Raw genomic sequence first — 24812 nt, 5'->3', positions numbered from 1 at the left:
CCAGCCTGGGAGATGGAGGGAGGTGGTTTTCTTGGAAGCTGAGAAAGAGCTCATCAGTTTGGAAGCTGTTATTCCTTCTGGGACCCAAAACACCTCCATTAGGACTCTTCAAGAACAGCTACTGGAATTCTCAAGGGGGTTTTGGATTTAAACTCACTCTGGCCAGACCCATCCAGATCTCTCCCTGAGATTTCTCTCTCTCCCTGACCTGTTTCTGGACTCCTGAATTAAAAGCTAGTTAGCTGAGGAATAGGGATAAACTGGTAGCTGGCTGGAATAGGATACAAGGCACTCAGCCTTGAACCCAGAGAACTTGGGGGGCAGTCTGCCAGAGGGGACAATTGTTAGGGCTTCTCACTTCCCCACTTTCCTTGCCGGACACCCCTACCTGTCCTTCACTGCATGAACCCAAATAAATTATTTACTATTTTAGAATTAGGTCTGACTGGTTTCTGACACTAGGAAAGGGGGCAGAAGATTTGGGGAGAATCACATCTCCCCAAAAGGGGAAGGTTAGCTCAGGATCCCAGGGATCCAAACTCTCACCCAAGGAGCAGCTCTCCTTGATAGTGGGGTGACCCCAGGTTTCTAAAGGGAAGTGACAGTGGGAGTCCCTAAGGAGACCAGAGGCAGAAGAATCCATCCTGCCTCTCAACAACAGCTGGGAACAAAAGGGAGCCATTGGGTCATCTTGCCAAAGCTAATCTCTCCAGTTCTTGTCCTCCCATCTCCCAGAACTATCCTCTGAGGAGACATATTCCCTCTGTCAGGGAGACAAGACTTGGGTACCCTCTCTCTCAGAAAAGAGAGGGGGAAGAAGTATCTCTTCACCCTCCCTCTCTCCCCATTTCCCTCTCTCCTTCCATCCTCCCTATTCCTGTCACTCCTTTTACTTGTTGAGTTGTTTCAGCCTTGTCTGACTCTTCCTGACACCATTTAGGATGTTTTTGGTAAAGACAATGGAGGGGTTTATCATTTCCTCCTCCAGTTCATTTTGCAGATGAGGAAACTAAGACAGTGTTATGTGACTTGCCCAAAGTCATACAGCTAGTAGAAATCAGAGGCCACGTGTGAATTTATGAAGATGAGTCATTCTCACTCTTGAGTCCTGATACTCTATCCACTGCATCACCTAGCCCTCCATCCTGTTTCTGATGGCAAAATAAATCTACTATTGAATTCAGAACAACAGGGGTAGCTAGATGGCTCTTATAATAGAGAGCCAAACATTGAGACAGGATATTTGGGGTTTAAAATGTGGCCTCAGATACTTCCTAGCTGTATGACCCTAGGCATGTCACTTAAACCTATCTGGCTAGCCCTTGCCATTCTTCTGCTTTGGAACCAATACATAGTATTGATTTGGAGACAGAAGGTAATGATTTAAAAAAAAAGAAATCTAAAAAACAAAGGCAGATTGGTAGAGCAGGATCTTGCTGCAAAATCAGAAAGATCATGGTTGGTTCTATTATTATTTCATCAATTTTTAACTTTCTATTACAAGTCTATTTTTAATCATGTGGTTAATTCTCATCCATGCTTGTATCATTATCTATATTGATATTGTATATTAGAGAGGTACATAATTTAAAAATATATCTATGTAAATGTTCTTTCATTTATAACATATAATTGACCTTCACATATTCATTGATTCACATATAATTGTACTAGAAGATCAATAACCATTGAATGAATCTGATGCTATCAAATCAGTAAAATGGAGTAAACTATTTGCCCTTTCAAAGCTCTGTGAATTTTAACTTACTTAAATCTCTAGAGCCCATGTATTATGCCCAAACAAGCAATTTACTAATGGAAATTTGTAATTTCAAATTATACATATTTAAAATTTGAATAATCCTCATAAAAATAATTCCTAGTTTTTATTAGAAGACTGAGGACATTTTACAACTACTTAGGAGGTATGACAACTTTAAATGATGGATATATGAATATAAGACCCAATGGAAGAAGGATTACCTGTAATTGGCATTAGTAAATATACTCCTCTTTTCTCATGATATTATATTGAAATGCATCAAACCTCAGAATATTCAGTGAGACCTATGATTACTCAGAAGAGACCAGCCTACCAACTCATAAAGGAAAAAAAAAGTAGAAAATCCTTTTGTCCTAACTATGATATACTGTTGTAAGGACAATTCATCAAGTTAGTTCATCAGTACTTACATCTAGGACTATTCAAAATTGTAGATAATTCTAAGTAGGCAAATAATTAATGCTTGTGGATTGACTGATGTGTTAATGCTCATGGTGATAAAAATTAAATGAAACAAGTTTTAAAATGATCTTAATCACAAGGAGATTACATTCTACAGGGTTAGGTACAATGAGATTCATCATTACAAGGTAGGAGGTCAACAAATAATAATTTGGTCATGGCAAATGATGAAATATAGAGTTGTGATTTCCATTGGCAGACATAATATCCAAACTGAATGAAAAAAAATGAAAAGGTTCAATAGGAAAACTGGCCACTTGTATTTTTTACATTTAGTCCTTGCTTTGACATTCTCTTGTTGTACATAAAGATATTCCACAAATTTAATCATATATTCAAAAATGAAATTAGTAATTAAGCTTTTATTATTTCTTTTAAAGGCTTATTCTCCTTTCCCACTATTCACAGCAAATAAAGAACTTTTGGAAGAGGCAGCATTGTGTAAGTATTAGATATGACATCAGCAAATCTGACTTTGAATGTCAAGTCTGGTTCTTTCTGCCTTTGTGATATAGGGCAATGCACTTAACCTTTCTAGGCTTCTGTTTCCTTATCTGTAAAATGTATGGGTTTGACTAGATTATCTCAAAAATCCTTTCCAGATCTAAATACTCTGATCTGACAAAATAAATAATATTTTCCTGTTACTCTTTCCACAAAGTACATCATTGTCCCAAAAATAAGTAATATTCTTTAGTAAACAGAAATAGTTTCATCATATTTTCACACCTTCTTTTGGACATAGCAAGAGTGTTGTCATAGCAAGAGATCTATAATTAAAAACTGAACCATTACCTATAAACAACAATGATGTTCCTGACTCTAATCACTTAAGAGAAATTTCTAATAATCATTTGCAAAAGTTAAATTGTTCAATAATCATTACTAAATTATTGAGCAGTATTGAAAAATATTTGCTTAAATCATATTTATAAAGGAATTTCTCTAGCTGCCTTTATTCTTTAAAATGCTATACTTACTATATGTCATTTATAATCCTCATGATCAAAACAAGGGATCTAATTGCTTTTCTAATTGTAACTTTGAGAAGACCCCCCCCAAAAAAAGTTATTTGTCTACCAAAATGTTAACTCAACAGTAGTTATTTCTCACTTTCTACTCCAACCCCTTGACAAATGAACAGGCTTCTTCTACCATGACTTGAATAAAAGGAAGAACTTGTTTGATTTCTCCCTTTCTGGTAAAAAAGTGTTCTACACTATAGTACCCTCCCATTCATATATCAGTATGGCTGTTTATGTGCATACCTGCTCCCAAATCTACCCCTTATGACTCCTTGATACATATGTGCATATATACATGCAGATATTAACAATTAGTGAAAGGTGTGTTGCAAAATACAAGCATCTGAGTAGTTAGCTACATATTTTAGTAGGTTCATGGGTATAATAAGAAGAATCAGAGGGTTGATCAAGCTCTCCTTACTTTTCTCCATCATCTAGCAGAAAAGGTTCTCTAACTATTTAGTTATAAGGTTAATGTTAGCTCCACATCACTGACAAAAGAGAAAAGAAAAGAAAATTCAACAAATAACTCATGCGCTTCAGTTTTATTTATTGATATTTATGAATACATTTACTTATATATATGAATATGGATTGAAATCTATGAACTACAGAGTTATATCTTGATGAATATTTGATGATTATTGAAGTAAGATAACATGAAAAGGGTCAACATCTTACCCTGGGTGCTTCCTGTTGAAAATGTTCTATGTTCCGTGTTCCTTTGGATCTAGAACCATGTCTAGGTCCCTCTTCTGCATCTGATATCTTAGATCACTCATGTCCTGAGGGTTCAAACAAGTAGACTTTTTACTAAAAACATATTCCACAATCGTCATATGGAAGGAATGCTCAAGATGGTTAGAAAGTGGTTCAGGAAGAAAGAAACAAATAAAACATGAACAGAAAGGCCACAAGGACATTACCAAGGAGGTTTTCTGTAGTTTCATGAACTCTGACAAAATTGCAAAAACTGCCTTTATGCTCTCTCTATCCAGAGGGTCCATAATTGAGTCCTAGAGCAAAGCATCTGAGAGAAACACTCCAAATTTCCCTAGGTCAGCTCTAGAATTTCCTTGCTTTCATTAGTTATTGAGGTATGGAAGTAATCACTTATATCTTATGACTTATACCAGAATCCTGTTCCATAATTTGTTATTTCATTAGCTTTCTTCATACCAAAGTAGGGACTCTATTCATAAGAGGATCACAGGACAGCTCCTTGACAGCAATGAATCTTGTGAAATAATGATCAATAACTTTTTTATAGCACTTCAAGGCTTCCAAATCACTTTCCAAATATTATTTCATCTTATCTTAACAACAACCGTGGGAGATTGGTGCTATTATCTCCATTTTATATTTGAAAAAACTGAAGCAAACAGAAATTTAAGTGACTTGCTTAGGGTCACAGATCTAGTGTCTGAGGAAAGATTTTAACTCAGATCTTCCTGACTTCTAGTCCTGTTCTCTCTTTACTCTCTTTACTGCATGGACCTCACTCAATTGATATTACTCTTGTAGATACAGACAAAAAGCTCTGTTTCAAGTAAGGGTAACTCTTGTCTGGAGGAAAATCTATGTTAGGTTGGTGTTTATAATTAACTTTAAAATGGCATATGGTCAGGTGACAGTTATCTTAGAATGGGAAATCTGCTCAGCTGAGACACTAATAAATATCCTTAGAAAGAACTTTATAGGAGCTACAGAGAAGGTGACCTTTTGTAGAAGTTAAAAGGAAGGGGAAAACAAAAGAAAACATGTTGAACTTTCCGCTATGCTAAATTATGAAGCTACAAATAGCTATGCTCCAAAGAACACTATTAACTTTTAACATGCAAGAAAAAAAAGATCAAAATAAAGCATGCATAAATCAAGTGTTTCTTTTGCTTAGTAAAAAAAGTACTTCCAAATGGCAGTTGAACCTATGTTTACAGCATACGGTGAGCAATAATGATAATATAACAGTGATGATAATAATGATAAAACTATAAGAATACTGGCTTGCTCCATCACTTAGCTTTAGTAATACAGGTAGAAATTCATACATCAGTAGCATCTGAACTAGGAGATGGATCACAGCAGTCAAAATAAGGTATCAGTTAATGAAAAAAAGGCCACTAAGGACACTATATATCACTAGATCGAGTCTATAATCCTTTAATAAAAGACTGACTTCATAGCTTGGGTTTTTTTTCAGAGGACTGTCATTATCATCTATTGTGCTTCTCTCCTTACTATAATACTCTAGCATACGGGAAAGAAATATCTGTCAGATAATGAGGATTCTGGCCAAAGAGGCTGGCATGCAGTATCTGAGAGTGCAAAGATACACAGCAGCGAGTCATTCTGCTGGCCTATTTAAGGAGCACCAGGAGGTACCCTCAGTACTGATGTTAAGGGCTTTGGAAGAAATTAACCCTGGATATGTGATAGCAGGCTTAGTGTATGGGTTTTTAATAGATTTGACTCTAAGATTCAAATAAGAAATCCACAATATATTTACAAGAAGGAAGAATAAGTAAATTATGTGGCTTAGGAAGAGGGTGCCTGTGTATAGGAGAAACAAAATATTTTTCCATTGCACAACATAAATAAATGGCAACTTTCTGAACTATAATTAGTTTCAGGGGGGAGGGGGATGTTTGCATTGAGGAGCCAAAAATGCTATAAGCATAGATTATGTACGACCAGAAAGAATACCTCCGGACAAGCTCGCCAATAAATGCTGGAGAGCAAAATCTAAGTTTGAGTGTTTTCTTGAGCAGCTTCCCAAAATGACTTCTGTGATCTTCAGTGTACTTAATTTCTGTTTGCTTCAGGTTTTTCAAACATAAAATGGAGATAATAGCACCAATCTCCCAACTACTCTAGGACACAAATATATGAATGAATTTATGAAAATGTTCCTCCCAGGAAGAACAACAAAGAAATACACAAAGCTGATGCAAAAGGGAAAGTAGGATCCACTGTCAACTGAGGAACAAAAATTACATATGATTCTAGATTCATCTGTCACCATCTGTGTGGCAGTGCAATGAATAATTGGCCAAGAAAGTATCAGAGAATGGAAGGTGGATTTCTGAACCACAGATTAAAGTTCAAAAATAACTTCTAGCCTGAGCTAGAATGCACCTTACCAAGATTACAGGGTCATATCCATTGCCTTGCCTTCTGGCTACCATGGCCTCAAAGCCATAACATCCCTGATCTGCCTTCCACACTTCTTCTTGCCTTCTCTGAGACAGGTAAACTAAGGCATGAAATGATGCGCCGTTACCATATGACACACAGTTGGGTCGTTAGGCCACATTCAGGTTATCTAATCATACTCCTCTCTGGATGGACTTCTCTCTAAAACTGATACTCTACCTGCATTTAATCCACAAGGGTTAATATACTTTCATCCCTTCTATTCCCAGCAACGCACAGATTAAGCCCTTAACTATCAATATACAAACCCATTACCCCATTGCCAACTGCCTGTTTCCTTACTCTCCTCCGCCTCCATCCTGCCCACTCCCATGTCCCATGTCTGCCCCTTTTAATGAACCCTCTGGGATATCAGTTATGTCACTAATAAAGTTCCTTTGAGCCTTTATCTCTTACTTTCTTATGGCATTCAACTTCTGTTACTTGCTTAAATCTGGCTGTCTCTGATTAACAAGGTACCCCTCTCCTCCCTTTTCAATACTGCCTAGACTTTCTTTTATTCCTATAGACTCATTATTCTTGGGATGTTAGAATACATAGCACTTCATTGCTACTTTCAGGCTCCCCCTCTACCACAATCGCTCAATGATTTCATATGCAAAATCATATGTGTGTGTATATTCCCTTCCTTCCTCCAGGATGTCCCTCTTCCTTTCCTAGGAAGTTCAGTTCCTGATTCATCTTTCTCAACTGGTGAGCAAGTTGAAGATTCTAATATGCTTAATATGACCCTCTCAAACACCTTTATTTCTCAGTTCTTTAATCTATGCAATTCCCATTAATTATTCCTCATTCTATCCACTACACAGTGATATGGTGATACCCTTGATCTGGCAATCAATCATATGTTTTCCTTCCATTTTCATGAACAACAAATTATTTTATCTGATCATAATATTTTCCTATTTCACCTTTCCCTGTCTTTTGAACCCTAATCCTGTTCCCCATACTCACTGTACTTTCCATTCCTTCTAGTCCCTAGATCTTTCTCCTTTTTACCCTTCAATAATTGAGCCATTTGAAGTACTGGGTCAATTCTACACTGCATTCTAGAAACTCTTGCCTTACTTTACTATGGACAATTATGCTTTGCCATAACACAGCAATAGGTTACACTCCTCATCCTCCTTCTTTCATTCCTATTCACATATTGCTGAAAAGAGCTAAAGAAAACAATGGAGTTGTGACAACTAGGTTCAATTCCACTGCCAATTTATGTTTTCTAATTTCAATTGAGTAAAAACTATGCTAAGATAATGATTTTATTCTTCCCTGATCAATTCACTTTTCCACTCTTTACAGCAGGTGTTACAAACCACCTCATCTGTATTTAAGCCTCTCTGAGACTATTCTTACATCAGTTTCTCAGCTGAGGATCTCACTTCATACTTTAATAAAATAAGTCATTCTCCACCAACCCCTTCTTCATTCTGCTACTCACCTCATTATTTAGAAATATTACCCCACTACCTCTTCTTTCAATCCCAACTTGGTTAAGGAATATATGGTATTTAAGTATAATCTATGTGTATGTGTATGTTTATTTGGATGAGTATATGTGAATATGCATATACTTGATGCTATCATTCCTTTCTTCTCCATCAGAATGACCCATTAGTGTTTCAACTCTTTTAATTTCAATATCTCCCCATCTAATGACTTCTTCCCTGCTACTTATATTTCTATCTCTCTCATCCTAAAAACAAACAAAAACCTCTCACTTCATTTATCATTTATTTGAGCTAGCTATTGTCTTCTCATTTTCCAAACTACATTAGAAAGATGTTCACACTAGTTACCACCATTTCCTCTCATTTTACATATGCATTATACCTATGCAATTTGACTCCAGATCATATCATTTAATTGGATCTTCTCTCTCCAAAGTGACAAAGTTAGTTAAATCTCTTAATTTCTAATTCTAAAGACATGTTCTTAGTCCTATCCTTTTTTTCTGGCTATTCTCTCCTCTTCTGGTTTTCCTAACACTGCTTTCTCCTGGATCTCCTCCAGTCTAAAGGAATGGGGTGGGAGAAAACTGCCTACATACCTATATATGTACATACATATATATATATATATATATATATATAATATCCAAGAAAGATGACAGAGAGCATCACTACAGTGAAGTAAAAATAGCAATTAAGCCAGAAGTTTCCATGAGACAAAAACTAAGAAGTCTATAGTAAAAGTCACTATATTTGAATACCTGTTGAATATGAAAAGTTTATAGAAACAGAAAATTTATCTAGATTTCCTAATATAAAGAGGTGAATTCATCCCATGCTCTCACTGAGATTTAGTGGTGTGAGACTCAAGAATGAAATTTGTCTCTGGCTAGATATAACACAGGAAGCAACTAGGTGATGTATTGAATAGAGTAGAGTAAAGAAGACCTGATTTCAAATCTGATCTCAGACACTTACTAGGTATGTGACCCCAGGCAAATCACTGTTTGTCTTAATTCACTGGAGAAGGAAATGGCAAACTATTCCAGTATCTTTGACAACAAAACTCCATGGACAGCATGAACCGTGAGATCACAAAGTATTGGATACAACTGAACAGCCAAACAACAGCAAGGAAAGTATAACTTATTCCAAAGAATCAGGAAAGATATAAAGGAAGATATATGAAACAAGGCATACTGATGATGAAATCCATGAAGCAATGATAGAAAATGTCTAGGTGAAGATCAGTAAGGGGAAAAGAGAAACAAAAGAAATTTTGTCATTAGTGTATATAACTAGATAGAACAAGCAAATAGATGAAAAGCTCAATAAATAGATCATATAACTGGCAGGAAGACAACAGATAGGATTGATGGAGATCATGAGTCATTGAGAAAACAGTTGAATCTCCTCTTCCAAAAATCAGAGGAACTTATAACTTCCTGACTTAATGAAAATTTAATCCTTCAAAGAGTAGAGGAATCAACATGGGAAAATTCTATTCTAGACATGAGTCTAATGGAAAAAAATAGAACTGGTTGCTGGGGTGAAAATAATGAAAACCTTAGGTGAACGTGATCTCTCACTGCCAGAATTCGTGATAGAGGAGAGGAAATCTATGTGCAGTATGAAATGCACTGAACATCTTAAGAGATTTCAAAGGGTTTAGAGGAAGTATAGGAGAGTGGAGTAAAATTCGACAGGGGAAGTCAGCTGAAAAACTGAAGAACAAAATTCTGAAGACATCAAGGAAAGCAAATCTTAGGAAGAAAAAAAGTAAGACTTGTCTGAAGCTAATCATATGGAGATACTGAGAACTCACCAGGCAACTTAAAATTTTAAAAGATATTTACAGTGACAGTACATGTATAACAGATATACAAAGACAAATTTATAACCCAATGTCTCTGGGATAAGGGAGAAAAGGGAAGGATGGATACAATTTGGATCTTATAATTAAAAAAAAATTATGAGGAAAATTGTTATTACATGTAATTGGGAAAATATTTGTAAAAGGATAAAAATATACTTACAAAACATAGAAGCAAAATGAGGTAACAGAAAAATGACAAAAGTAACATGTGATGAAAGATAGACAAAAGTATAATGTAATAATGAAAGACTGTCTTAGGAGAACTAAAGCTCAGAATGAGATGAAATAGGTTAAAAACTAACTCAAAACAAATTTAAAAAAATTATATTATAGGACAAAAGTGAATTAAAAAGAGATAGAGATATTGTTCAATGTGGACAAGGTGATGATAATCAATGAAAGAAAAGTCATAAACTGTTCAGTTTCTATTTCGCTTTCCTTTGCCAAGGAGAATTACCCAATGACTGTAAAGGACAAAACAAAAAATAACTAGTAAGGAATTAATAACCAAGATAAATTTTGAACTGGTAAGGGACACCTTGCTGCCCTCTGTGAAATCAAGCATCTAGGCCCCAATAAACTACATCCTTGGGTATTGAACAAGCTAGCAGGTGTGACTGCTGAGCTACTGCCAGTGATATATCAAAGGTTGTAGAGAATGGTGGAAGTTCTGAAGGCCAAAAGAAGGGTAAATATTCTTTTGATTTCCAAAAAAGGAAAACAAATCTAATAACCACAGGTCAATCAGTTTCATTTAAGTTCCTGGAAAAATGTTAGAATGAACTATGAAAGCTGTGGCTAAAGAACAGCTAGAAAATGAAATCATAATCATGAAGATCCATCATGGCCTCAAGAAGGCTGATCATACCAGGTTAGTATCACTTCCTTTCTGATAGAATTACTTAATGGCACATCAAGGAAATAGTATATATATATATATATATATATATATATATATATATATATATATATATATATATTTTAAATTGGGATTCTTATAGACAAAATGGCATATGCAGACTAGACAACTACATGATTAGATGGATTTAAAACTAGATGAATAGTCATACTGAAAGAGTGATTAGTTATTCCATTTCAATTTGAAAAGAAGGTCCTAAGGATATATGCCTGATACTGTGCTATTTAACATTTTTATCATTGGTTTGGATAAAAATACAAATGACATCTTTTTAGAAGTTGCTGATGACACAATGCTGCTGTAGGTAGCTAACATACTAAATGAGCTCTGGGAGATTAAAAAAAGAAAAAATATAAAAAATTGGGCAGGAAAAAATTGAATAAGGATAAAGATGAAAGAATGTCATCTTATACTTGGTTTAAGGAATCAAAATCAAAAGATGAGGGAGGGGTGGGAACATGATTAAATAGTATTTTGCTTGGAAAATATTTGGGGAATTTTGTGTACCACAAATTAACTGTGAGTCAATAGTGTAAAATGACAGTAGGGGGAAAAAAAACTAATATGATTTTGGACCACACAATAAGAAGAATACTTTCTAGACATAAGCAAATGAGAGTTCTTCTCCTTCTCTCCTAGTCAGACCACACAGGGAGCAAAGTGGCCTCTTCTGGGAACCACAATTTAGAAATGAAATTGATACAATGAAGAATATTCAGAGGAGGGCAAACAGGATAGTGGAAAGATTTGATTTCATGTCATATGACAACAAACTAGGAAGTAGTATGGTAAAATGGGTAGTGTTAGACCAAGAGTCAACAAGAAATCTGAGGTCGGATTCTAATTCATTTCACTGTCTGTAAAAATGGAGATTTGAACCCCGGACTTCAATTCCCAGAAGTCCTTGGTAGCTCCCAGAATTCCCTATAATCCCACTGAAGATACCCACCTGGACCGAGAACAAAATGGGTATTTAAACTGACTGTACCACCTACTTGGTCTCTCTCCCTGCACACCTGGCTCTCTACCTAGCAGGCAAGATGTAGAGTAAGTGGTTGTGAATGGGCTCTGGGCCTAGGCATGTGCTTTCCTTATTTTGTATTTTCTTTATTTCTTAATTCTAATAATCTTTAATAAACCTAAAAAAAATATAATACATTTAGCAGAGAAACTAATTTTAACTGTTACATGTCTCAATTCTCGCCTTACTACATTTCATCTTCCACTTAGCTGCCAAAAAAAAATCTCTTAAAGCATAGGTCTGACTGTATAGCTTTCCTCAATAAACTCCAGTGGTTTCCTACTGCCTCCAGGATCAAAAATAAAATCATCTACCAATTAATGCTCTTTATAACCTGTACTTTTCTGAACTTTCCTGTCATCTTAAACTTGATTCTCCTTAAAGAACTCTATGATCCAGCCATATTAGATTGCTTGCTCTTCCCATAGATGACACTCCACTTCCCATTCTATCCTCCATTCCTGGAATTCTCTTCCTCTTTCCATAGCTTCCTTCTCTAGTTTCCTTTAAGATTCAGCTCAAATCTGTCTTTTGTAGAAGGCCTTTGTAATCCCCATAGCTGTTAATACTTTTTCCTCCATAATTACTTTCTATCTTCTGTGTATATATATATACACATATATATATATATGTATGTATATATAGTATGTGGGAATCTAGCATTTCACAGATTATCTTCTCCATTAGAATGTGAGCTCCTCGAGGGAAGAGAATATATGTGACCTTCTTGGTATCCCCTGAACTTAGCATAGTAACTGGTACATAAATGTTTAAAGGATGTTTGTTGGCAGGTTGGATTTTCCAACAATTATGAAGACACCAATTTGCTTGACTTATTCACATTAAAAAAAAGTGACTGAAACAAATAATTTGGTTATGTGGGGAAAAGTGAGAAAGGAAGGTCTAAGAAGCAAAAGAACTATAAATAGACTCAAAAATAATGCAGATATGGAAGGTAAAGCAGGCTTAATACAACAAACTGGTAATTGATATGGTTACTGATGTGAAAAAGAAATTATTTGAGAAATAGCAGTTTGAATGGAAATAGAATAAAGAAAAGGAAAAGAGGTTAATATATCATAAGAAGATATGAAACAAATTAAATTTTACAAAATAAAAAGAATTTAGTTTCAAGAAACAGGAATATTTGTAAGGAATCAATGTAAGAATTATTTTCAGGATTTATCAATAGCATGTTTGATAGGAGAACAAAAGGTGTGTTACCCAGGACCTGTACCAAAGAGATCACCATATCAATAACAATGACACAAAGCATAAGGGAGTTATGTGCAGGCTAATGGAATGATTATGAAGTACTCAGAGAAAAATAATAGATTTCAAACTAAGGATTGACAATTGCTCAAAAGGATAATGGAAAATGATAAATGTTTAAAACTTTTTTAAAAAAATAGGAGTTTTCAAGTGTCTAGGCTAATATCACAAGATATGAATACAGAAGAGCTAAGGCAAAAAAAAAAGTTTGGATTAGTCAAGAAAAATCAATCAATCAAGAAATAAGCATTTACTAAGTACCTCCTGGGCACTGGATATTTGGTGGTAGACACTGGAATTTTATGAAGGTAAAAATGAAGTCTCCCCTGCCTTCAAGAAACTTCTATCAGGGTAAATAAAATGTACATGTAAATAAATATATTCTAAGTTATCACAAGGTGATTTTAGGATTGAAACTTTGACATTTGAGAGGATTGTGGTCTCATATATGAGATGGTGTTTGAATTGAGCTTTGAATATAGGAATTCTAAAAAGTCAGAATATATTCAGGAATGAGGCACATGAAAGCTATATGACTAAGCAGCTAAAGAAAATGAAATTGGGGAAAAATAACTTTCATATAAAGAAATAAGTTATTGACTTACAACAAACATTTCAAATTCAAAGTAAATGGAAAATGCCAAATATATGGAATGAATTATTTATAATTCTCAGGATTACACATTTCCTGAGATTTCTTGGAAAGTATCATTTTTCACTTCATAGACGGTTAACATGCATTCTAATAAAGTATATATTTTAATAGTCAACTCATTAGTTTGTTGAAATAAAAGTTACTTTTGTTTACTGTGTGTGTAGGTATACCACTATCAAACTAAGGTTGTGATTGGCCTCCTTTGTCAAAGAGTTGGATTAAAGGAGGAGAAGATCTTAACCATTTTGTAGCTTTACTTTCCATATGGTGGTGGAACAAGTAGTAGAATAAGACAGATTAATTTAATATCATTCTAGTATGCTGGAATCATATTGTCATAATAGCTTTTTAAAATCTCATTTGAAGTTAATTTGCATAATATTAGAAGTAGCTATATCCAAATGTAAATACAAAAATTAATGATGTAAATACAAATGATGTATTTTGTATACAAATATGTATACAAATACAAATACAAAACTAATGATGTTATATGCAATTTACTTGTGAATTATTAAACCTTTTGGATTATATAAATTCTTTCTTTGAAGATATAGTTGAGAATTAAGTATATTTTTAAAAGTTTCAGATGAAGGAGGGTAGGAGAGTTGCCTATTTAAATTATTATATTTGCTTAGAAGACATTATATATATAATAATAATAATACAAAGTGCCAGGCATTCAAAAAGTCAAATAATTATTTTTTTCAAGCAAGCCAGTTGCTAATAGCATCATGGAATCCAAATTAAATAGATCTACTGTTATTCAAATGTTGAAACTCCAAAACCCAAAGAGAGAGTAATATTTACCAGTTTATATCTTTACAAGGTGATCTCACTCAGTCCATAAGACATGAAGAAATGTGGTATTACCTCTGAGGAAATAATCAGCAAAGCTAAATATTAGGATCGAAGTTTATATGACCCCTGAGGAAAGTAATGGGAAGAAACCATTCACCTAAACACATTAATATAAAAGAGAAAACTAGCAAAGACAAGACTATACATGTTTGTATGTCTGTTGGTATGAGATCTGGATGGACTAAAGGAGAAAATTGCCCTATTCTGCCATCTGATATCTTCTTTTTTTAGCCAATTAATTTTGCAAAATGGATCCAGTCATTTATTTCTATTTTGGCAAAGGGCCCTAAGTGCTAAGCTGTGCTCCAAGTGTTGCTTTCTTCAAGTCTCAGCTCATACATACATAAATAAATAAATAAATAAATATATATATATATATATATATATATATATATATATATATATATTCTATGGGAAGTCTTTCACAGTCTCCCTTAATTTAGTGTTCCTGCTGTTGATAAGTTGTAGTTTATTATGTATATAGCTTGTTTGTACATAGTTATTCGAGTATGGCCTCACCATTAGATTTTGTGCTCCTCGAGAGTAAAGACTCTTTTGCCTTTCTTTGCATCCACAGGGCTTGGCAAATAGATGTTTAATGAATTGATATTGATTGACTTAAAGGGGCAAAGCCCTGATTGTCCTTAGTTAATAGTAAAAAGTGTCCAAATCACAGACCTACAATGGTGTATTACCACTGACATGGATTGTTAGATAAAAGTATTGGGTAGTTTTTAGATTCTTCTTCATGAGAGCATATGAGTGTCATAACCCTCTCCTCCTATCAATAGGTGCCCAACTCACTGTGATTATGATTCCTACCATAAAGAGAGAAATGGAGAAACTAAAGAAAAAACTCTTAGTTGGTTTTACGATATTAGTTGGAAGACACAGTGGTTGTTTACTTGTTCTATTGACTTTAGAGCATTAAAACCTCTTCAACAATTCTTAAAATAATAACTTTTTTTCCATTTGAATTATTTTATTTAGTCAATTTAGAACATTATTCATTGGTTACAATAATCACATTGTTTCCATCTCTCACCTCAACCCACCCTTTCCACAGCCAACACACAATTTCATTGGGTATTACTTGTGTCCTTGATCAGAACCTATTTCATGTTGTTGTTTACACTAGGATGTTCCTTTAGAGTCTATATCCCCAACCATATCCCTGCGACCCATGTATTAAAGCAGTTGTTTTTCTTCTGTGTTTTTAATCCCACAGTATTTTCTCTGAATGTGGATAGTGGTTTTTCCCATAGATTTCTCCAAGTTGTTCAGGATCACTGAATTGCCACTAATGGAGAAGTACATTACATTCAATTGTACCACAGAGTATCAGTCTCTGTGTACAATGTTTTCCTGGTTCTGCTCCTCTCACTCTGCATCAATTCCTGGAGGTTGTTCCAGGCCCCATGAAATTCCTCCACTTTATTATACCTTGTTGCACAATAGTATTCCATCACCAACATATACCACGATTTGTTCAGCCATTCCCCAATTGAAGGGCATCCCCTCATTTTCCAATTTTTTGCCACCACAAAGAGCACAGCTATGAATATTCTTGTACAAGTCTTTTTCCTTATTATCTCTTTGGGGTACATATACAGCAGTGCTATGGCTGGATCATAGGCAGACAGTCTTTTAGCACCCTTTGGGCATAGTTCCAAATTGCCCTCCAGAATGGTTGGATCAATTCACAATTCTACCAGCAATGCATTAATGTCCCAACTTTGCCACATCCCCTCCAGCATTCATTATTTTCCTTTGCTGTCATATTAGCCAATCTGCTAGGTGTGAGATGGTACCTCAGAGTTCTTCTGACTTGCATTTCTCTGATTATAAGATATTTAGAACACTTTTTCATGTGCTTATTAATAGTTTTAATTTCTTTGACTGAAATATGCCTATCCATGTCCCTTGCCCATTGTATAAATTGGAGAATGGCTTGATTTTTTGTACAATTGGTTTTGCTCTTTATAAATTTGAGTATTTAGATCTTTGTCAGAGGTTTTTATAATGAAGATTATTTCCCAATTTGTTGCTTCCCTTCTAATTTTGGATGCATTAGTTTTGTTTGTACAAAACCTTTTTAATTTGACGTAATCAAAATTATTGATTTTACATTTTGTGATTTTTTTGTAGCTCTTGCTTGGTTTTAAAGTCTTTCCTTTCCCAAAGGTCTGACAAGTATACTATTCTGTGTTTGCCTGATTTGCTTATAGTTTCCTTCTTTATATTCAAGTCATTCACCCATTCTGAGTTTATCTTCGTTTAGGGTGTGAGATGTTGATCCAAACCTAATCTCTCCCACACTGTCTTCCAATTTTCCCAGCAGTTTTTGTTCAGCCATTCCCCAATGGCTGAACCCCAGTGGGTCTTGGTCCCCAAAACTGGAATCTTTGGGTTTAACATTGACTGTCTTGCTGAGGTTATTTACCCCAACTCTATACTACTGATGCTCCTTTCTGTCTCTTAGCCAGTACCAAATTGTTTTGATAGCCACTGCTTTATAGTTTGAGATCTGGGACTGCAAGTCCTCCTTCATTTGCATTTTTTCATGATTTCCCTGGATATCCTGGTCTTTTGTTCTTCAGATGGAGTCAATAGATTTAGATGATCTCAGTGGTTCTAAACAGAGTTTTCTATAGGATAGTAATTCAATATGTCAATGTGTAACCATCTAAAGAGTTTCTCAGAGAGTTCTTATACCATTGATTTCTTAGAGGAACATCTAGTATTTGGGAAGAAATTGGATTGAGATCTCATGCTGGGGCATGGGGTAAGCTCTATCTCTGGTTCTAAGTAGCTGATGGCTCTGATTTTATTGGGACCTATTCTCACTACTGGGGGTTACATGTTATTACAGAATTAATTTTTTTTGCATTTTCTCCAATTACATATAGATAAAATTTTAATAATCATATCCTGACATTTTGTCATGCATGTTCTCTTCCTGTTTTCCACCCTTCTTACCTTCTGTCTTCTCTCTCTGATGGAGCAGATAATATGATATAGATTGTACATGTGCAGTACATTTATCCATAAAAAATGCTGTGAAAGAAGACTAACTTATACATATCACTCATACACTAAAAAAAAAAACTCATAAAGTAAATAAAGTGAAAATGGTATGTTTCAATCTGCATTCAGCATCCATTACTTTCTTCAATGGTAGTGAATAGCCTTTTTCATCATTAATCTTTTGGAGTTGCCTTATATCCTTTCATTGCTTATAAAAGTTGTCATTCACACTTGATCATTATACATTATTGCTATTATTATGCAACAAAATTATATATATAATATACATATACATATATGTGCATGTGTTATGTGTTTGTATGGGAAGTATTTCTAGGGAAAATCTCACCACAGATGAAGACTAGCAACTCATCTGTAATTTTAAAGAAAAGAGATATTTGCAGCATTAAGAAGATAACCTTGTTCAGGTTTATATACATAAAATAAAATGTGTAATTGGGATTCCATTGAATTGATAAGCTTTTTTTTAATGTGATTTGATTGAATTAATTTTGATTGATTGACCACAATTAAGGCAAATAAATGAATACAAGCAATTGACTGGGGAAAATATCTTTGTATTAGATATCTCTATCAAAGATTTCTAAGAAAAGTCTAATTTTTAAGACATACCGCATGCCCTAAAAGTCTTAGTATAGTTTTAAGTTATTAAACTTAAGACAAAAGTTTGTGATTTAAAACTACACCATGACTTTTGAATGTAGTCAATTAATAGAAATGAAGAAGAAATATTCCTTAATAGATCGATGGTCAGAAAATATGAACATTTCTTAAGAGAACATTGTAACTCAGTGGTGATAAGAAAACTAAAAATCAAACTTCAAAGTTTAAATTTCCCCCTCCTAGTAAACTGACAAACATGTAAAAGTTCATAATCAGAAATATTAGAGATTTTGTAGAAAAATTAGTCCACTAATGCACTTTCAGGAGAGCTCTGAATTGTTCCAATGATTCTAAAAACAAATTGAAATTATGGAAAGAAAGTGAATAAGTTACATACCTTTGACTCAGAAATTCTTTTGTTAAATATATACCCTCGAGAGTAATATTTTATAGGAACACACAAATTCACATATGCACACATGTGTATCTCTCTATAAATCACCATATCTGTAGCATGGATGTGTATATGTGTGCAAACATTCACTGGTACTCGTAGAACTTTGTTTATCCTGGTGTAAGGCCAGAGCAGTTGGCATATACATGTGGCATTTGAGATTCTCATTTGTCCATTTATTGTTATTTCACATTCCCATGCTATTCTATTTCTGTAATTCATTATTTCTAACAGAATGGTGATATTCTGTTATATTCATGGACCAAATCTTCTACACAAAGTGTTGCTATAAATATTTTAATGTATAAGAAATAGATATATTATTTATAAAATATATAGATATAGCCATTACTGCATGTATGTGTGTGTGTGTTTGTGTGTGTGTGTGTAGTGGTAATATTGTTGGCAAGAAGAAAGTTGGCATGATAGATAGAATGAATGCTGGGCCTAGAGTCAGGAAGACTCATCTCCTTGAGTTCAAATCTGTCCTCAGATATTTACTAGCTCTATAATCCTGGGGAAGTCAGCAACCCTAGTTGTTTCAGTTTGCTCATCTGTAAAATGAGTTGGAGAAGGAAATAGCAAACCACTCCAATATCTTTGCCAAGAAAATGCCAAATGGGATTCCAAAGAGTCAGAAATGACTGAAAATGACTGAACAACAATGAAAAGAAAAAATATATTTTTGGCACATAGTAGGTATGGAAAGAACATAGATTTAAATTTATATTTGAGCTCCCTTTTTCCCAGATATACAGGGAGAAGAAAATTCAATAACCATTGGATATGATGGTGAAGTGATATCTCTGACAGAACAGTAAAACCTTAAGAAAGTGTTTCATTCTCACCATTATGCAGGCTCTGAGATTTAGACATTTCAAAAGATCTGTGATCTGAGTTAAGTGAATGCATATCTGAGCACCAATAACATTCCTTGACTTTATTTACCTCCTAAACTCCACTTTTCTCAAAGATACAATCATTATGGTGTTGCCATAGCTTGTCTTTGAACAGCTAAAACTAGGCTTTCTCTGCTCCATATGCATGTTGATACTTTAAAAAAATAAATACTATTTCTAATGCACCAATGGTTCTCAGTTAACCTCTGTCAGTTCTTTTGGGTCATTCAAAACCAGGTCTATTAATGTAGTCAATACACAAATATCTGTTGACTAATAATTCTAGATCCCCCCTGCCCAACCACCATTATTAACTGCTGGTCAGTCATTCTACAGTTTCATTTACCAAGTAACCACAATTAGCTTATTACAAGAGAGTATTAACTTTTGTAATATAATAAGAAAATGAATTCAAACATTTTCCCGGGAACACAAAGGGACACAATATCCTCTATCCCTAGGAGATTGGCTCACTTTTAATACAATGTCTATATAGCATTGGTCTCACTGAGATCACATGTAAATTCCACATAGCTATTAGTGTCCACATCTAATTCCTAAAGAACTGAGACCCAAAGGTCAATCTTTGGGAATTCAGTGCTAAAACTAGCTCATGATAAAATCCAATAGAAATTCTCCTCCTGAACATTGCCATGGCTCACACATCTGAATTTTTGAAACTCAAAAGGTTCTAAATATTGCTAATCACTGTCACCTAGAAAGGGGAAGAGGGGAAGACACATCAGAGTTGGAAACAATAGCATGGTCAAGTGTTCTTGGCTTCATATAAAGATGTTTATGGGTTAAATAGGGCCCAATATCACTCTTACATATGTGAGTCCTTGACAATATTATTTTCTCATTCAATTCCAGAAAGGATAGAAAAAATCCTGTTCAATCAAAGAAGTTCTATACCACAGGGTTAGCAGTACCAGTTATAAAATGTTAGTACATGCACCAAATTGGAAAGCAAAGCATTGCTATTGTATATGATCATGACTTTCCAGAGTCCATTTTCTCTAGATGGTTCCTCACTAAACTCACAACTATAATGTTGTAAATGGAAATAACTACAAAATTAATGAAACTGAATACAAGATTATAATGACTAAGCTTAATCTCAAAGTAGAAACAGAAAGTACTAATCACCAGTCATCAAGTGATCAGGGCAAAGGGGTAAAAGGAATCTCTGGGTGTGAAATGCTACAGAAAAAAATGGCATAAAATGTCATTTTTTCAATGTGTTGGTTAATTTTTATGAACTTTTTGTGTATCATTGTTCTTTTCCCCACTACTGTTGTAACAGATAGCTCTCAGAGGAATATAATGGGAAACATTGAATATAAAAATAATGATATTAATAACAAATCAGTTGAAAAATATTATTTTTCTCTTAACCTAGGAATTCCAATTTATTAGTGTGACTAGAATCACACTAATAAAAGGGTATACTAGACAGGAATTTTTTTTCTAAAAAGATTAATGAATAAGGAAAAAGAAATAGTTTGGTGCAAGTGCAGTGACAGGGAAGACAGGGATAAGGATAGCAGATGATGGTTGAACCTCAATCTTATAGAAATTAGCACAAAGCAGGAATAACATTTGGACAAAGATAGCTATAGAAACCCATCTTACATATAGGGAATGAAGGAGAATGTGAAGAAATAAGAAAAAGGGGGGACAGAAAAAGGGAAAGCGAAGAGTGGAAGGTCAATGTCAGAAACAAAAATATTTGTGAATAGGGAGAGGCTGTAAGGAGAGGAAGAAGATAAACAAGGGAAAATAAAGTAGAGGTAAACATGTTACAGTAGTAATTGTAATTGTGAATATGAACGGGATAAACTCACCCATAAAATGGAAGAGGATAGCAGAGTAGATTAAAAACCAGAATCCCACAATATGCTGTCTATAAGAAATATCTTAAAAGAAGGAATACAAACAGAGAGTAAAGGTAAAAAGCTAGAATAGAGTTTTCTATACTTCAGTCACTTTTTAAAGCAGTTGTAACAATTATGATCTCTATACTGATTGTAAAGGAATACCATTGAAACATTAGAAATGACAAACAAAATGATCACAAAAAATCTGGAAAGATATATATTAAGTGAATAGAATCAGGAGAATGTTATGCAGAATATTAGAAATAAATTATGATGATGAACTCTAAATGATTTAAATACTCTCAGCAATGCAAGGGTCCAGCATAACTCTAAGAAATTAATGATGAAAAGGCTGTATTTTACTGCAATAGAAGGAATTGGTAAAGTCTGAGTACAAATCAAAACATGCCACTTTCATTTTATTTCCTTTATTAATTATCTTCTTTCACAACATGATGAACATAATACATGTGTGTATGTATATGTCTATATATATAGTATAATAGCATATATATTATCTATATCACATTCCCGGCAATCTTGAGGATAGAGGAGTCATGGGATTGAGGGAGAGAACAAGAATTTAAAAATGTCAGAAAATGATTAATGAAAATTGTACAGATGTAACCTTGGGGAAAATTTAAACAACAAAAAAGAATAGGGAAATAGGTTGGAGAATTATAATTAAAAATTGTGAAAATTTGAAAACTGACACAAGGGAAAAGACATCACAAATGATTGTTGACCATTTCTTTAAAAGAGGAATCATGGAAAGAAATATCGCCATCAACAAGTATTTATTAGGTACCTACTCTCTGCCATACACTGTATTAAGCAATGGAGATTCCCAAAAAGTCAAAAGATAGTCCCTGTTCTCAAGGAGCTCATAATCTGATGGGAGGAAATAACATACAAAACCTATATACAAGGAAGATATATAGGCTAACTTAGAGATAAATAATGGATATCAAATACTAATATACAAGGGAATTGGGAAGGGTTTTTTTTTTTTTTTAAGAATTCCAAATGAGACTTAAACAATACCAAAAAAAGTCAGCAGGCAGAAGTAAGGAAGGTGAGATCTCTAGGCATTGGGGACAGCATAAAAATGCAGAATCAGAATTGTCTAAGGAACAGAATGAAATGAAGGACTTTAAAAGAAAAACAGTGGATTCTAAAATGTGATTATAGAAGTATTAGGGAGTCACTGGAATGTATTGATTGGGGAGGGAAAAAACATTGCCAAATCTGCCCTTTAAATAGATGACTTTAGTAACCAGTTGGAAGATGGACTAGAGTGAGGAGACACCCAAGTCAGGGAGGGCAACTAGAAAATTATTGCAATAGTTTATGTTTGGTGGTGGTGTCAGAATGAAGAAGTTACACAAGAAATTCAGAAACAAAAACATCAGCAAAGATTGAAACAACAGGGCCTGGCAACAGATTAGATAGAGATGATGAGAAATAGTGAATAATTGAGGATAATACCTGGGTTGGAAATCTTCATCCTTGAGAAGATGGTGACTATCTCAACAGTAATAAGAACATTAAGAAGAAGAGAGGGAAAAGTTTAAAGGTAAAGATAATAAATTCAGTTTTGTTCAGGTTGAGTTTAAGGTATTTATGTGGCATCCAGTTCTAGATGTCTAATAAACAGAGTTGAAAGATGGAAGTCAGAAGACAAGTTAGGTCTAGATAAACCTGAGAAACATCTTTTTGGTTATAATATTTTCATCTGTGATAGCTGGAGAAATTACCATATAAGAGACCATGTAGAGAGATGTAAACAGGTCATAATTGAAGGACATGAATATTTAGCTGAGGAGTACAAGATAAGGGATTTTAACCAGTGAAAAAAAGTAAAATGACAAAAGATAATAATCAATTAAAGAAATCACAGATTTCATGAGCATTTAAATGGAATACTTGTGAGTTATGAGAGAATTACTGGTATGATCATCTCTGTGCATTTGAAGTAGAGTGAAGGAATACATCATGGGAACTGAGAAAATCAAGTAGTTGAGAACTTAAGAGTTATGCTATTTGTAGATAAGGTTGTCAAGATTATGTTCCCAAAGATTCACAATTTCCCCCTTATTATAAAATCGATTCAGAAATACTTTGTTTGGGGGAAGAGAGATATATTTAAGACATGTAAGAAATTTTAGCACTTTATTTTTAAAGGGCTTGCTCTATTTGTTCTGGCAGGAAAAGATAATCTTCTTCGTAAGAGATTTTACATTTTTGGAAATCATTAATCAAGCCCTAAATAGCTTAAAGTATATGGTAAACACTTAAGATGAGCCAAATAATCTAAATCGGTCTTAATGTTTCTTCCTTTGGAATCTAAGCTTTTTCTCCTTGTGAGATTAATGCTTGTCAAATATTTTTGTGAAAGATTGAGAGGTGAAATCAACAACTAGTGCATTTCTGAGGGACATTTCAAAGCATTTATAGGCAGATTTTAGCTTACAATTAGTTCTAAATGTGCTAATGTCATTGGTCACTGGTGTCCATTAAGGAAAGAAGGGTCTCAGAGGTACCCTTTTGATTGGATGCTAATGCATTTTGTTAATAAGAAATCCAACATCAGACTCTAGCAGCATATGTTCAATGTGGGAGACTGGGACTTACTGAAAGTCTCCTTTAATATAATGCAGTATGCATAGACAAGTTGTTTTTTTTTTCTTCAAAATTCTCAAATAAAAAAAATACTCTCCCCCCCAAATCAATTCTCATATTTATCGAGTTTTTTCCTTCAAAGAAACATATAATGTATTATGTATGTAGTAGCATACAGCTGAAATAACATTATGTGATTAGAGAAAATAATGGGAAAATGTTAAAATATGGAGTTGTTTACTTCTTAATCTTGAAAAATACCCTCGAGCTTTGTGGTCTGTTATCTCTTCCTCTTTCATACATTCAGAAAGTGCTCTATTTCCAATTCCATTTTACCCTTCCTTTTGAGACTGTAAAACATTTTTTTCCTTTCATGTGTAATTTGAACATGTACTCTGTTATGAAATAACACATAACTGAGCCCCCTGTGATGGAGGTATCATTCATGTCAAAATTGGGGAATCATTTTTAACCTTCTTTCAACCACATGCTTCATCATATATTAACAAATAATGACTAAATATATCTGCCTGCCACTTCACCTCAAATAAAAATACATCTTTGATAGGTTCTTCAGGCTAGAAATCCAACTGGCCTCCATTAAGTTATATGAAAGGAATACCAGAAATAGACTAAAGTACTAGTTGCTGTTCTACCACTAGTTATCTGAGTAGTTACCCTAAGCCAAGATTTGTTGCAACAGGCATGTGTTGCCAGTATGAATGTCACAAACAGAGGAAGATGAAGGCTACTCCAAAACTGATTATG

General features: G+C 34.2%; 1 long non-coding RNA gene across 1 annotated transcript in view; it reads right to left on the bottom strand.

The window, feature by feature from the left end:
- LOC103097603 (uncharacterized) overlaps positions 1 to 24812 on the bottom strand; it is a 148945-nt gene that overhangs the window by 49859 nt on the left and 74274 nt on the right. Inside the window, exon 3 of the long non-coding RNA XR_001627744.2 lies at positions 3952 to 4055. This is a non-coding gene — a long non-coding RNA (uncharacterized LOC103097603). The remainder of the gene's footprint in view (positions 1 to 3951; positions 4056 to 24812) is intronic.

The sequence above is a fragment of the Monodelphis domestica genome, chromosome 2 (assembly GCF_027887165.1).
Source record: "Monodelphis domestica isolate mMonDom1 chromosome 2, mMonDom1.pri, whole genome shotgun sequence".
NCBI lineage: Eukaryota > Metazoa > Chordata > Mammalia > Didelphimorphia > Didelphidae > Monodelphis > Monodelphis domestica.
The sequence above is the reverse complement of the archived record's forward strand: the minus strand, read 5'-3'. Positions and strand labels throughout refer to the sequence as shown.